At 47.1% G+C, this 15,658-nt stretch overlaps 1 long non-coding RNA gene across 2 annotated transcripts in view; it reads left to right on the top strand.

Annotated features, from left to right (window-relative positions):
- The first annotated feature begins 817 nt into the window (after positions 1-817).
- The window catches only part of LOC141568912 (uncharacterized), a 34,556-nt gene continuing 19,715 nt past the window's right edge, over positions 818-15,658 (top strand). The window contains exons 1-2 of one of the 2 annotated variants that reach the window (XR_012492216.1): positions 818-1,086; positions 10,498-10,924. This is a non-coding gene — a long non-coding RNA (uncharacterized LOC141568912). Of the gene's footprint in view, positions 1,087-10,497; positions 10,925-15,658 lie in introns of those variants that run through there. The other variant, XR_012492217.1, reaches the window with a different exon arrangement.

Below are 15,658 nucleotides of genomic sequence, written 5' to 3'. Positions count from 1 at the left end.
GTGGACCAGCCTCCTCACGGAACACCGTGTTTCTGCTCCTGCCCTCCTGCAAGTTAACCTCCACACATGGCCAGGAACTAAATCATGACACACCTGTACATAAAATTCTTGACACTTGGCCTAAAATGCAAACTCCTGCCTATGTATCAGTCAGGGCTCAGCTAGGAAAACAAAATCTGTGCCAGGTGGATATTACCGTAATAGGGGACTTTAATCCAGGGAATGAGCTAGAAGGTGCCCGAAGAGCTGAAAGGGAGACAGGGAAAGGTGAGGGGACCCAGAGATTAGTCACTGTATGGAAACTCTACCGTCCCTAGGGCTTCAGGGACAGAGGCAGGAGGTGACCAGAGTCCTGGAGCCAGGGCCACTGGGTGGAACAGGAGCCAAGGAAGGGGCTGTCTGATAGAAGCGGAAGCCAGGGGCAGAAGGGGGCGGCCATTTCTGGACATTCCATCCACAACAGAGCGTGAAAGAGAAATACCACTACTTTTTCCTTATTCTTGCCTTCTGATCTTAACCAAGCAATTCCATTTCTAAGCATCTATTCTGGAGGAAAATGTGTATGTGCACATGGGGCGTCATGCACAAACATGTTTTTCACAGCAGTGTTTGAAATAGCGTAATGTAGAAACCGGTCTGAATGTCCATCAACAGGAACGTGGATAAACACTCTAGACTGTGACTCATCCATTCTTTCATTCACTGGACTACTGCTCAATGGTAAACTGAATGGTACATGTGAAAACAAAACCAAAAGCAAACAAGCCAAAACCCAAGTGAAAACCACTGAGCTGCTCATGTGCCTGTCTGCTGTCACATCCGTTCCCCTTCCTTGCTCTGTTCTGCACGGCGTGGAGGCCAACCCCTGCAAGCTGGTGTCCCAGGCTTTCCTGCAACTGGTGTCCACTGGCAGGAGAATGGAAGGTGAGAGGAAGACAGAGCCAAGCCACGTAGAATGCCATTAGATGCTGGCAGATCGTCCTTGAAGAAGCCCAGACCCATTCGTGCAGCTACCACAAGTGCAGAGAGAAATGTCCGTTTCTCCACATCCCAACCAGTACTTTATGGTACATTGAAAACTAATAGGTAAATTATGGAACCTTTTTGTTGCTTTCGGTTGCATTTCTTTGCTGACTAACGAGATTAAGTCATGTGTCCTGTGTTCTTGGCCATTTATAGTTTCCACACTGTGTGCAGACTGCCTTTTCACGTCTGCCTAGCTCTCTGCCTTACTGATTTGCAGAGGTTCTTCATTTATTCTAGGTTTTCACATTCCTTAGCTGTTACGTTGCGTACAGACATTGCTTAGAATGCCTTCTCTCTTCTTGAGATCTTTTTTCTTGGAACGGATAGATTTCTGCTCTACTTGAAACTAGCTGCTGTCTCGTTGTGTTGTACAACTCTGGAATTTTTTTTTTCCCCATTTGACCCCAGGGTTTGGTGCACCCTTTTATTCTATATCTTCCACTTTCTTGTTTGTCTTTGTTCCTTCCTCATGTTGCTGACATACGCATATGTCTTCAAGTAAGTTTCCCAGAGAAGACGCCCAGGAGCTCATATAGTTTCCGAGACCCCACAGGTCCCAGGAGTTTTCGTTTTCCCGCCGGCTTGATTCATAGCGTGGCCACAGCCTGCTCTCCAGTGCTTCACCTTGTAAACTGTACATTTTGGGTTTTATATCTGCCCTCCTTCCCTTTAGACTGTGAAATTCCCTGAATCTTCGGTGCTTGGGACAAAAGTGGAAAGAATATGGGAATTTTGCTCCCAAACCCCACTGTTTCTCTCTTTTTCTGAGTGTTTGTGTCTTGTTGTCATCCTCCGCCCCTCGGGGAGCTCCACGCAGGGGCAGCGGCCTTGTTCACACGGGGTTGGCTGTGCCCAGGGTGTCCCCAGACTCTACGCTGGGAGTCGTGCATGCTCAGTGTGTTCTGTGTCGACAGCGTCCTGAGGGCTCTGCTATTGTCCCCCACCCCCCACCTCTTCCTCCTTGTCCCAGGAAACATGTGCTCTGGGCCATTCTGGACGGAACACATACTGGTGATGTTCAGGGTTAGGAGGGAGAAGGTCACTTCTTAGGGGGCTCTTAGGCCTTCACACTGCATTATAAAAGCCTTTGTTAAATGTTTGTCACCTATGTGTATGGGGCGGAGCTCACTTTTGTGAATCATTGTCTTTGGGACTCCCTCCCCCCCCCCCACCGCCCCCCCCCCACCCTCACCCTCCCACCTCCCCCCACCCCCCCACTCAGTTCAGGCAATGCCCACTCCTACCGGGAGCTCCAGAGGAAGCCCTTGGGCAGATGAGGGTGAAGCTTGGGAGTCCAAAGCCCTGGAAGATGGAGAAGGGATTAGTGCTGCCATGGTTCTGGGGAAGAAGGTGGAAGGCAGAGGACCTCTTTCCAGGGAAGAACAGGAAGAACTATCACTCATTTCTCCATTTACATGGGCTCAATGGGCACCAGCTATAACCAGTCCCAGGGGATGGTGAGGACATTAAAACAAAACTAGCAGAAAGGAGGGCAACCTGCTGAGGGGTAAAGAACGTTGAAAGAGCAATCGGAAGCTCGGAGTTGGAGCCCCAACTTGGCCATTTACTGTCTGCGTGCCCTTGGGTAAGTCATTGGGCTTCTCTGGCCTCTCATTTCTTCTCTATCCGATGAGTTCATCTATGTGAAAACTTATGCAAATGATGACTTTCTGTGCAAAGGTGAAAGTGAGCTAATAATAGTTTAGAGAATGTTTTATGTGCCACACGCTATACTATCTTTTTACCCATCATTTCATTTAGTCTTTCCAGTGACCCCAGGTGGAAGGTCTTAGTATCCTCTTTGCAGAAGAGAAAATTGAGACTCAAGAGGCTAATGACTTGACTAAGGCCACCTGGCTACTAAGGGCAGAGCCTCAAAGGAGCTCCGCCTCCACCGTCACAGTCCTGCACTCTCTCGACCCCACCAGCCTCTCTCCTAAAGAATGGTGATCAGCATATGCTTACTTAGAAATTCCTGGGTGGTAGGCATTGACGAGACGAGGCAGTGCCTTCATTTTTCATGTTTCATTTCGATGTGTTGTTGCTGGGTACACATGCTCTTCATTTCCAGTGCTCAATTCCATGCCAAAGGGCACCACCTTGGGGAAATCAGTTAGGCTGCCTGAGCCTCGGTTGCCCTAATCATTCTCATGGCCTCCTTTCTCTGGTCTCACTGGAATTATTACAAGGCTTCTTTGAGACCACAAAGCTCATCTGCAGGGACACAGAGCCTCTGGCAGGATAAGGAACTGCTTAAACTCCAACGCAGTGGCTCAGAGCCGGTAGAAAGCATAGAATCCACTCGTTTCTCGTTTCAGGTGGAGAAACTGAGGCTCAGAGAGGCGACTGGCTTACCTAAAGTCACCAGCAACAAAGATCAGACCAGAGCTCACTCAGGACACATCCCCCACCTCCTCACTGGGCACTGGTCTGGGCATCTTTGGTCAGAACCATGGCATACAATCCTTGGAGGTGACTTCAGCTGTGCAGTTCTCATGGTTTAGAGCAGGGCAGACAAACGTTTTCTGTAAAATGCCAGAGTAAATCATCTAGGCTTTGCAGGCTGTACGATCTCTGTCACAACTATTCATCTCTGCCATTGTAGTCCAAAAGAAGCCATAGAGAAATGTACAATAATGGGCATGGCTGTTTCAATAAAAATTTATTTTACAAAGACAGGCAGCGGGCCAAATCTGGCCTGCGAGCCAGAGTTTGCCCACCCCTACTACTTTAAAGATTAGAAATTTTCCAGCACTGAATCTCTTCCCTTTGCCAAAGGTACATGACTGGTGAGTCAGGGGTGAGGGGACCTCTGCCATTCAGACCAGAATCAATTTGTAAAGTGCTCAGGCCATACTGGGGTGACTTTTGGCTTTCCTTGGACCTTTTCTTTATTGAGAAGACCCTTTATTGCATTACTTCTGGAAAAGGCAGTTGGCCAATGAGAAGGAGATTGGTGTGAATAAGGGCAAGGCAGGGCTCCTTTGTCCGCACACGCACTGCCTGAGAATGCCTTCTGTGCTCCCAGAGCCCGTGTGCTTCCCTCTGTTAGACCTTATCACTCTGCCTTGGAATTTTCCATTTTTCTGTCTGTCTCTACCACTAGGATGAGACCCCCTAAAAGTCAGACTCCACACCTCGTTCCTTGCTGTGTCTCTGGCCCCCACACTGGGCTTGTTAGGGTGCATGCTTAGTAAAGAGTTGTTGAGTGAATGAATAAATGAATGAATGAGTTAGGGAGTTCCAGCAGGGGAATGAGGAATCTGGAGGAGCGAGAGTCCAAACTTTTGGTTGGAAGAAGGAAAGGTTGGTGCAGAGGTAACACTTGGGGATGAAGAACCAGCAAGTCTGCTGGCTGAAAAACTCCTTCACCTAAAGCACCTGTTCCTGGGTTGTTTGGAGGGGAGTTGAGGCTTTGGTGCCATTTTGATGCATTATGACCAGGGATCAGGAGACTTGATCCTGCTTTGCTTTGACTTTCACCCCCCCCCCCCCCCCATCCAAGTGCTTCCAGAAGGAGCCATACAGATAAGGAACACAACCAAAATGGCAATGAAAAACTATGGGTGGAATTGTGTCCCTCCCCGACCCCCAACAGTATATACATATATTCTAGTCCTAACCCCCAGAACCTCAGAATGTGACCGTATTTGGAAATAGGATCTTTGCAGATGCAATCAAGTTAAAATGAGGTCACCAGGGTGGGCCTTAATCCAATATGACTGTGTCCTTATTAAAAAAGAAAGAAAGAAAGAAAAAGAGGAAATTGGGACAGAGAGACACATATACAGAGAGGAAATAGAGATGATGTGAAGAGACGTAAAGAGAAGACAGCCATCTACCTGTCCCACAGCGAGACCTGGGACAGATCCTTCCCTCAGTCCTCAGAAGGAACCAAGCCTGCTGACTCCTGCATGTTGCACCATTAGCCTCCAGAAGTGTTAGACACAGAAATACATTTCTGTTGTTTCCATCACCTCATCCACAGTACTTTGTTACAGCAGCCCTAGTAGACTAATACAAAGCCCTTACTTTTCAAGCAGCCGCATAGTCGGCTCATGTGCCGACCCCCTGATGCAGAGCTCTGGCAATTCGGAGCACATCACTTAGGCCTGGGCCCATACGGGGCTCCTCTCCCTTCCCTGCTTCTAAATAGCAAAGAGATGGCAGGGGAAGGGGGTGGCTTCTGGGACGTGAACAGAAGGTACTTTGCTTCCTCTCTCTTTTCCATTGGATGTGTGGTATCAGCTAGTCAATATGGTACCGCTAGCCACATGTGGCTGTTTAAACATAAATTCAGTAAAATTAAAAATGTAATTCTGCGACTTCAGCTCCCGGCCAAGATGGAATGACAGGGACCAGATTTACCCCCCTGCCTAAAACAATAGCAACAAAAAGGCAATTGATAGTGGACATCAAGCAATTAAGGACAGGATCTCTGGATCCTGAAAGATGAGAAACAAACAAAGGAGGCCCATGATTATCCCCGTTTCGTGCTGTGACTGAGTTTCCAGCTTGTAGTGCAAGTTTTCTTTTTCTTTTTCATTACACACAGGCGCAGGCATGCACACGTCTTTGTATAGCAATACCAATACCCTCGCCAATATTACAATTACTGAAAAGGTTTATTTGCAGTTGTTTGCATTTCTATCAGTCTGCAGGTTACAGCCCATCGGGTTATGCATTCGAAGTCATCGGGCAACTTCCTCTCTGGATGGACCTGTCACTCATGGGACATTCAGCCAGACTCAGATGTTTCATTCTCATTTCTATTCTTAGTGATGACTTTTTAAGATTTAATTTTGTTTTATCACTTTTTGGTCTAATTATGTAAAATACTCACATGGTTGATTCCAAAGCGAAAACAATAAAACAGCATATCTTCAAAGAAGCTGACTTTTATCTCTGCTCTCCTCCTTCACCCTCTCCTTTCGCATTCCCTTGGGTGCACTTTAAAATGTTTTATGGTTTATCCTTCCGTTAAAAAAAAAGAAATAGATATATTTTTTCATTTTCCTGCTTTCTTCTATAAACCAGGTACACTTTTCCACCTTATTTTTTAGTTTAATACCTTGCCTTCTCCCTCTTGCTTTTTTAAAACTTAAGAATATGTACTAAAGATTACTCCACAGCATTAAAAAGATACAACCTCCATTCTTTTATAGCTGCATAAGACTCTGTGGTGTGGATGTATGATAGTTTTGTCTCCCAGTCCCTCTACTTGGTTTGCTTCTTGTGTTTTGCTGTTACAACTACTAAGGGCTCAAACTTGAATGCAGCACCATTTGATTCTATAGCCAGGGCTCTTGATCTCAGCGCCAAGTTCATATTGCTCCACTCTAAAACGTACGTATCAGAAAAGGGTTTTCCAAGCACTGCCTAACACTGAAAGTGTGGCTGCATCCTTGCCTTTCATTGATCTACTCAAGGGGATTTATGGCTTTGTGCTCTGTCCCAGGTGCTAAAACATCATGGAGGGTGACTGGTTGGGGTGAGCCCAGAGGCCGGGGACCCAGGGAGGGGACTGTGGAATGGTTTAATGAGACTATGCAAACAAGATCAGGACAGAGGCTGTATGGAAGGATTCTGGGTATTACTTCTCTCCTCTAACCAGAAGCCTCTCTAACTAGGAGTCTGGAATCCCTCTTCTTTTTCTTCCTTCCCAGTTAAATGGAGGTGGCTCAGGCTTCATGTGTATTTCAGTCACAGGTATATTAATTTCACTGAGTTCTTAGGCCACGATGGCTCTATGAATCCTGCCTTTCCCTGAGCTAATGGGGCGGCATAAATAACTCCAGGGAAAGCGTTTGGCCTGGCAGCTCCTAAGTCAGGCTGGAGTTAATCAATCCTCTGCTGACATGTAGCTGAAGGCTTGGATGTTGGGTCAGAGGTTGTGCCTGTCTAGGGCTAATTCCTTCCTAACAGATGTCACTCCATAGAGCTTGCATGCCGTTTGGTCAGAGGAAGGCAGCACTGAGGACTTAGGAATCTGGCCTCTGACATTTGCCTTGGCCCAAAGACAGACGGAAATTCAGCCAGCACATGGAGTGAGTTAGGGCAGTTCTCTGACTCTCCCTTTGGTGATCCCCCTAGTCTCCTGGGAGAGGCTAGTTCTTTCTCCCCCAGCTGGGGGCAGGGGTCTTATCACAGAAGCACCAATGCTGCCTGCCTGCCTGTTGTCTGCATGTGGCCCCTAGCCGATGGCTTAACTCATCTGGCCCTATGAGAGCCTTTGTCTCTCCCAGGAGGTGGGATGGTGCAGGTTTTAGAACACATGCCTGCAACCAGATTTTGGCTTTATTTCTTACTTGCTCTGAGGCTTTAGGCAAGTTAGTTAAACCCCTGACTCTCTATTTCCTCATTTATAAGACAAGTGGGGAATGATGAAAGCAATGATCCAGGTTGGCCCTACCCAGGGCTTATTATAGGGACTTAAAGAATGACCATATGTAACGTCGTGGACCAGGGCTTGGCCCATCAGCAGTGCTCAGTGTTAGCTATTATTAGATCTCTGTCCTTGTTTTTTTGGGAAGCATCCTTGGCAGCTCACAGATGCCCCAGTCTTCCATCCAGCATCCTAGGAGAAGGGCAGGGCTGAGAATTAGGGCTCTCACTACTGGGGCTGTGCGGCTCCTGTCAGCTCGACTGGGAATTTTCCAGGTGGCAGCACAGGCAGGGGTTAACCTTCACCTCCTCGGGTGTTCTCTGATGATGGGCCACTGCCATCCTGCATCGCTGCAGGCAGTAGATGGAACCTTCTGGACTGGGTCACCTCTTACATTGCCTGCTGAGCTTAATGCTTAAGGGACTCTGAGGACAGTGGCGAGGGAGTTCAAGTATGTAAGCCTTTTAACCCCTTTTTGAAATCTGTTTTGGACCTGCCCTGAGTGTGAGGAGACTGGCAGGATAGGAACTCTCCCATTTCACAGATGGAGATGTTGACACGTGCAGAGGGCATGTGGCTTGCCCAGAAGCCCACAGTTATGGCAGTGGCACCACCTCGCTTATTCATCCAGCGTATTCAACCTTCCTAGGCCTAGAGTCATGTGGTCCTCAGTGCTGCCCTCTAGCACCTCAGCTTTCCTGGTAAACGCTGTGTCTCCTCCTGTGCTGCAGAGAGCTGAGCTCAGGCGGCTTGCTGCAGGCAGGGAGCAGAAAAACCCTCCAGGCCTCCAAATGGGAACAGGAAGTCTGGTTGCAAAAGGCCCCGTCACATATTTATTTTCAGAAGTCTTCGGGATAAACCCAACTCCCAGAGATGGAGGTTCAATTCATTAAACTCAGATGATTAATTATAGGGCAATTAAATATTTGATTAAATTAATCCTGAGGTGTTTAAACATTGTTTTGCAAAGAAAGTTTCCTCATTAATTAGAATGGCTAAAAGCATGAGTTAAGCAGGAATGGGGGCTGCAGCAGAAACACGAGAGCTGGGAGCTTGCCTGTCTGAGGCTCTTCCTTGGAGAGACGGGAGAAGTCTCTGCCCAGAGAGCTGTCTCTGCCTGGAGTCTTACCCACTGTCCATCCCCCCGACTCTTGCTCCCTCTATGTTCTTATTCACAAATGTATCCAGGGAGGATGGAGTCTTGGAAGGAGCCCTGAAAGAACAGGGATCAGGAAACGTGAGATCTAGCCCTGACTCTGTCACTGACATGCCAAGCGCCCTTGGGGGAAGCCCTGCCCTCTGGTCTCAGAATCTGTCTCAAATCCACACAATGGTGAGAGCATCAACTTTCCAGTTTCTTCTGGGTCTGGCTCTTGAGGGGTTTGGCCCAACTGGATCTGTATTTCCCTTGCTAGCCAAGGAGAATGTCTACTGTGCTACTGGCCCTCATCTCTGCAGACTTATAGCATCTTCTGGAGGCCTCTCCCTTTACTGGATGCCCAGTTCTGACCACTTGGTGACCCTGACGTCAAATAAAAACAAAGCTGGACCTCAGATAGGGGAGACTCTAGTTAGAAAGAGAAACCATTGCAATAGGAAGAACGCTCCGCTCTCAGAAATCTGCAAGCCTCTCAAAATCACATGGTGAAAGGTCTTTCTTTTACAGGGTGAAGGAGGGGCAAGCTGAGATAAGCAGAACCTTTAGAGGGGAAGATGGACAAACAAGTGGAAGTGACCAGGGGGTTCTGACAGGAAAGTGTTCCACTGTGGTCAGCAATTCCCAGGAGAAATGAATAAGGAGGTGGGGTGGCCTAAGGGAAGGGAACATTCACTTTGTGTGTGTGTGCTGGTTCAGCCTTGGAGGGCAGAGTTCAGGGGTCTGTGGGGAGGAGAGAAGTCTGCCTGAAGGGCGGTCAGAACAAAGCAGAGGGTAAGCAGTGAGCCATGTGGACGTGGGGTCAAGGACAAGCCAGCTTCAGTGGTGGTGGGATGGGAACTGGGCTGAGCAGCCGGTGAGCAAGTGAGTGAGTGTAGGTAGCTCTTAGAAGCCTAATTGTGAGGAGAGCAGAGAATCGGGGTGGTGGCTAGGGAGAAAGGGGATCAAAGAACGGTGGTGGGGTTTTCTCAATTAAATTGAGAAATCATGGCGCATGATTTTGTGCTGTTGGCCGTGATTCATCAGGGAGCGAGCTGGCATGCCGTCTGCACACACTGGCTGCCGTCTCTACTTGCTCCTTTCTATCTGTCAAAAACACCTCCACATGTACTTCTTTCTCCCTTAGGGTCCCGAGGCTTCTCACTGCCCTGGATAGCACCTGCCCCAGGATGGTGGGCTGCCTGCGGGCCTCCCTGAGTAGGCAACTCAGAGCCCTGGCCCTGCTGAACCTGCCAGGGGTGCCCCAGGCGCAGCCGATCCAGCCGCTGTGGGGTGATTGGAAGAGCCCTGGGCCAGGAGGCGGGAGCCCTGGGTTATGTGGCTGTGGGCCGGTCACTTCTCCACTCTGGCAGAGTGTCAGCAGCTCTGCACTGTTGTTTTGTGAACTAGCCCCCTTCAGGACCCCACTCTTCCTGCACCAACCCCCACACGTTGTGAGCCCTGATGTCCATGGCCCCCAGCTGCTTTCTGTGCTATTGTTCACGTTCTCCTTAATTTTCCCACTGCTCCATCCTTCCCTTTCCTCATAGTCCAGCTCAAGTCCACTACCTAAAACTTCCCTTGATAGACAGGTTCCCAGGACGGCCCAAGTTTGTGCCTTCCCTTGACTCAGAATGAGGTCAGCTGGCATTCTCCTACTTCCAGCCCTTCTCACGGGGCAAGACAGAGGGAACCCACGCTCCCTCCATAGGGAGTCTATACTTGGGCCTGTGGAGCAGAGAGTGGACCCTGAGTTTTTTCCTTATGTTTCACAGGAATCTGGGCCTGCACACAAATGCAGTTCCAGGAACTCCCGGCTTTCCCTGAGACCCCAGGGGCAGAGCAAGCAAACTTTCCACCTGCAGAACCAAAGCCCTTTCCAATGGGAAGCTTAGGACGCCCCTCCTTCTCCTCCTGCGCCCACCCACCCACTGCTTTGCTTTATATTTAGGTCACCAAGAGGATGGGAACATTCAATTTGCTGTGTTTGTGAGAATTAAAATAGCAGCAGAGGGATTCCCTGTCTCCACCCAGCCTGCGGCAGTCCTGGCATAATCCACACACCTGGAAGCTTCCAGTTACTGAAAACAAATGCACACTTAACTCCCTCAACGGTACATGTTTGAATTCTCTATTTCAAGCTTGAAAGAAGAGGAGATTAGCCCCCAGGAAGACAGTGTGATGTGGTAAAACGAACTTCAGGTTTGGAACCATATTGGAGTTGATGTTGGAATTTTCCCCTGCCATTTCCTAGCTGCCTGAGTTTTAGGTAATTCATTCATCCTCTGTGCCTCAGTTTCCATCTGTAAAATGGGGACATTAGTAATAATCCCTGTCTACCGGCCCCACATTTCGCTATTAAATTCAAGTGAAGTGTCTGTGAGACTATTTTGGAAACTTGTGGCTGGTGGGGTGGTGGGAGTGAGAAGGTGACTCCATTCACCGGGAACTGCCACTCCCCTTGGGGTTGAATGGCGTTTCCCCAGGAGGTGACACAGTGCTGTGCAGGGCTCCATTTTCGGCTTGGATCCCAGTGAAGCAGTAAACTGTTCTGGCTAATTGGAGCAGAACAAAAGCGTCCTCCAGTGCAGCAGAAAGAAAGAAACCTGGAGAGTGTGTGATGGGGGCAGAATGCTGTGGTTGCACACAGAGGGATGGTGGATGTCAGCAGGAGAGCAGATGGGGTCTAGAAGGAGCTGGAACAGGCTCTGCTTGAATTGCTGTGTTGGCCGCAGTGGGGGTGGAGGAGGGGCGATGGGAATGGGGGCGGGGCGGCGGGGGCGGGGCGAAGGGAGGACGGGAAATGGATATCGGAATGCACCCTGTGGTGTTTTACTTTACCACTTGTACCTAGGTCTCAGTTAAATTTTAGTCAAAAATGTCTAGTTCTCCTTTCAAAGAGTGATCTCAATTGTTTTCAATGAATCCTCTGATATTTACAAGTTTTTTAAATTTTAAGAGTCACTTTCAAGATACTTGCCCTATAATGGTTAAAGGCAGAAACCCAGGTGCCCTGTCATGGTTAAAGGCAGAAAGAATTCTATCAGAAATGCTTTTTATCTGCCTGTGTTTGCTGGCTATTACACAACTAAAGGCAACACTCAAGCCTGGGTAAACTGAAACATACCTTCCTAAAATGACTTGATCAAATAATGTGCGAGTTGGAAGAGAAAGACCTGCATTAGACCTCCAGCTCTGTTAACTAGGCGAAAATTTCATTATTCATTCAGCATGAAGTTCAAAATAAAAGACTTAAAACCATCTTAATTGTAACCCTGAAAATAATTTGATAACATTCAACCATTTTAAAAAAATTATAATTTAAGGATTAAAATTTCTTCAATAGGCTAAAGCATACCAATTTAAAGCCCAAAATCAGCACTGGTAAAGTAACTTCAAAACTAGGAACAAAAATGAACCCTTGTTATCATCACACTGACAATTAATGAGCAAGTTAATTTTCACCATATCAACTTCCTGAAAAAGATTTAAGGTACTTTAACTTGATTTTGTTTGAACTCCTAGACAATTCAGTAAGATAAAATAAACTGAAGAAAAAAGAGACAACACAAGAAGCTTTGTATGGTTAGTGGCTACAAAAGATTCAGCAAAAATTCATGAATTAAAGAGTTTAAGAAGGAAGATAAATGCAAACTGTATACATAAAAACTGATGGCTATCTTGAATACTAGAAACAGCTAGAAAATAAAATTAAAAAAATCCATTTATAACAGAAACAAGTGATCTAACATACTTAGGAATAAACATAATATATGCTTGACCTTTCTTAAGAAAATTACAAACCCTAGGGGGTGGGGGCAGGGGAGACACATTATTCCGTGCTAAGATGAGCACACTTGGTATTATGAAAATATCTCAAGGCTTTAGGTTAGTTTGCAAACAAAACCTACCTCCAATCAATCCCAACAGTATTTTTCTAAACTCAACAGACTCTGCAAAAACAAACATGAGGATTTCAAAGGGCAGCCTAAAAAAATAAAAGAGGGGTGGGGGGGAGCAAGTCATGAGGCCTAAACTGTTCGACATTAGAATGCTTTATAAAATAATAATTTAAAAAATAATTAAAAACGAATGACGTTGGGATAGTAGTGAAGAATTTTAATTTTGAGCTTCCCTTTATACCAAAATAGACCGCAGATGGATTAAAGAGCTAACTATGTTTTTAAAAATAGATAAGTTAGCCCAAAATGCAATATTTATTATCTTTACAAAAAAAGACCACTCTCAGCTTCAAACAATAGAGAAACGGCAAAGGAACATACTGACAGACAGCAAGAACAGAATAAAAACTCCTCTATGTTAAAAAGAAATGCCATGAAATGAGAAAACGCTAGATAAAAAGGTGGTTGCACCAACTGCAATACACAAAGGGTTGATAGCTATGCCACATAAAGAGTTCATTAAAATTTATAAGAGAAAAAAGATTACGACCCAATAGATAAGTATGCAACACATTTAAGCAGGCTATTCACATGAGGGAAATCCAGCGTGTTAACAAACACCTGGGAAAATGTTTAGCCTTGCTAGTAATCAGAGCAATTAAAATTAAAGCAGTCTTGAGGTGCTGTTTGATACTTATTAAAGTACCAAGAAACATTGCCCCCACATGCACACTTATAACAAGCTTCCGTAATGAGGTGGGGGTGAAGGTGTAGGATATGGGTGGGGTGCAGCCAAACTCAGTTCCTCTCAGAGGTAATGTAACCAGCACCACTCTTTAAGGGAACAGCGTGCAATGAGTTGAAAATATTTATGTCCTTTGGCCCCATGAGTTAGCCTCTGGAAGGAAAAAATGATCCAGTTGAAGATGTGTAATGAGGCATGATGCAATGATAAACATTTGGAAGTAACCTATATACCCGGTAATAGGAAAGTTATTTAGGAAATTCGGGGGCATCTGCACTATTTTATTTTATTCAGCTATTAAATTTGACCGTAAAAGTTGTGTGGAAACATGAAAAATGTCTATGATGTATTGTTAAGTGGACAGAACCCCCCACCTAACTACAAAATTATGCACATATTATAATTGCAATGAAGGAAAAATGTGTATCTCTATATGGACAAAGGCCGGGAGGAAATATATTCAAATGAAAATAATTTTGTGAGGGTTGGAATTTTTGCTGCCTTGGTTGTTACTGTTCTTTTTTAATTTTAATAATTGGGCGATATTATCCAAGGCTTGTGGAATCCACACACCACAGTCTCCTCCCCAACCACAGCCCCTTCTCTGGCTGGAATCTGTGTCCCCTGGGTCAACCTGGATGCCCAATTCTTTGGGTCGGCTTGGCTTCCCTAAAACGAGTGTGTTTCTACCCCCTGGGTGTGGACAACCGGCCAGCAGCTTCCCGGGATACCCAGAGGCCTTTGCACTCACAGCAGCGTTGAGGCCTTGGTGCCTGCCACCTCTGCAGCACCAGTCTCCAGGTGACAAGATCTAACAAATTATTACTGTGGTTCTCGAATCGACCAGCTTCGCCCTGGTGACTGGAGTTGCCAGGGCATCTCAGACATGAGGCCAGAGCCATCAACCCTAGACTCAGCAGAGCTGCTTCCAGGACCCGGCCCAGAACTTCTGCCCCTAACTCAGCACCTCTGAGTCGCAATAATGGGGACGCAATAATGGGGAGCTTATGCAGGGAGCCAAGAGCCAGCTGCCCACACAGCTGCCCTGGGGAGTTAGGCCACCTCTGAGAGCCAAGCTACCTAGACCCTGGGACCCTGCCCTGAGACGAGCCCCACTCCACGCCTCCCACCTCACGCCTGCTCTGAAATCCCTCAATGCTCCAACCATCCCCAGAGCTGCTTTTGTGTGTGTATTCCTCTTATTCCTTCTCTCTTCTATACCTCGTGCATTTACTGATTGTCTTCTCTGTCCTGGTTTATGTGCAGACGGCCCTTGGGCCGCCACCATCAATCCAAGCTTAGAGCCCCTGTCGCCCTTTCTCCAAGACTCTGTTTATAGGGCCTGAGTACCCATGGTTATAAATAATAAGGATAAAGAAATAACCACAGCAGGTGGACAGCACTTTATAGTTTACAAAGTGCTTCCATATATACTTTTTATCGGTGTCCTTCATTCTCATAGAAGGACAATCTTAGTTCTGAGCTGATCTTATTGTAAAAATTGACTTCATCCCTGGTTTCCATAAAAAATTTCACCCCACCAATGATGTCATGATTTTTATAGGTTTCCTGAAGATTTGTGAGCACATAAGGAGAGGTCACATAGTATAGGGTGTGGCACTTTGCTGGGAATTTTGTGGTAAACGTGTTTCTTTGGCTGTGGCTCTTTCCTCTTCAGTCCTGAGGGGCCAGCTCCCACCCTAGGTGTGACTCAAGCTTTTTCCTTGCCAGAGAGGGTCTCTTCGGGGGAGGAGGGGCAGGGAGGTTCTCCTGCCAGCTGCTGGAGCAGCATGGATTGTTATCCTAGAAACAAGGAACCCTCATTTCATTTATACTGTAATAAAACTCCTATTGATTTTCATAAAATTGAAAAATCACTTTGTGAATGAAAGCCCTGGGGCCCCACCCCGTAACTGCTGACTTGCTGCATTTTCTCTATACCCTGGACACTATGTATGATTCATGCCTGGGCACTGATGCAGTCCAGGGCTAATTTCCCCTGCAGAATAAATGTGATCTATAAAAAGTTGCACATTCAAGGACCCCCCCTGAGGACCTTCAGTGGGTTCTGACTGGGAGGGAGGAAATCTTCCAGTTGGGTGGTCAGAGGCCCAGACCAGCGGGGAGGCAGCCTGGGGAAGGAGCAGAGAGCCGGCTATCACTCCTCCGAAGGCGCCTCTGTCCCCAGCCCTACTGCTCTGCCCAGCAACATGCAGCTCATTCCTTACTAGCAATGCCTTCTCCGGGCGGCAGACTGCATGTCTCAAACAGAATTCTAGGTCCCCCCAAGTCAGACCACTATCCACAGGGGTGCTCACACTAAAATCCAAGCGTCCTGTCATCCATGACGCCTGTTCCTGCACCGTGAAAGGCCTGCTGTGCTCTGTCACCCTCCCCCACCACTTCGCCCGTGCTGTGGCCTCTGCCCAGAATCGAGCACCCCACCCACTGTTCCTCCACTCTTC

This window comes from Rhinolophus sinicus, linkage group LG15 (genome assembly GCF_036562045.2).
Source record: "Rhinolophus sinicus isolate RSC01 linkage group LG15, ASM3656204v1, whole genome shotgun sequence".
Classification (NCBI taxonomy): Eukaryota; Metazoa; Chordata; class Mammalia; order Chiroptera; family Rhinolophidae; genus Rhinolophus; species Rhinolophus sinicus.
This window is presented reverse-complemented; position numbering and strand designations above follow the sequence as displayed.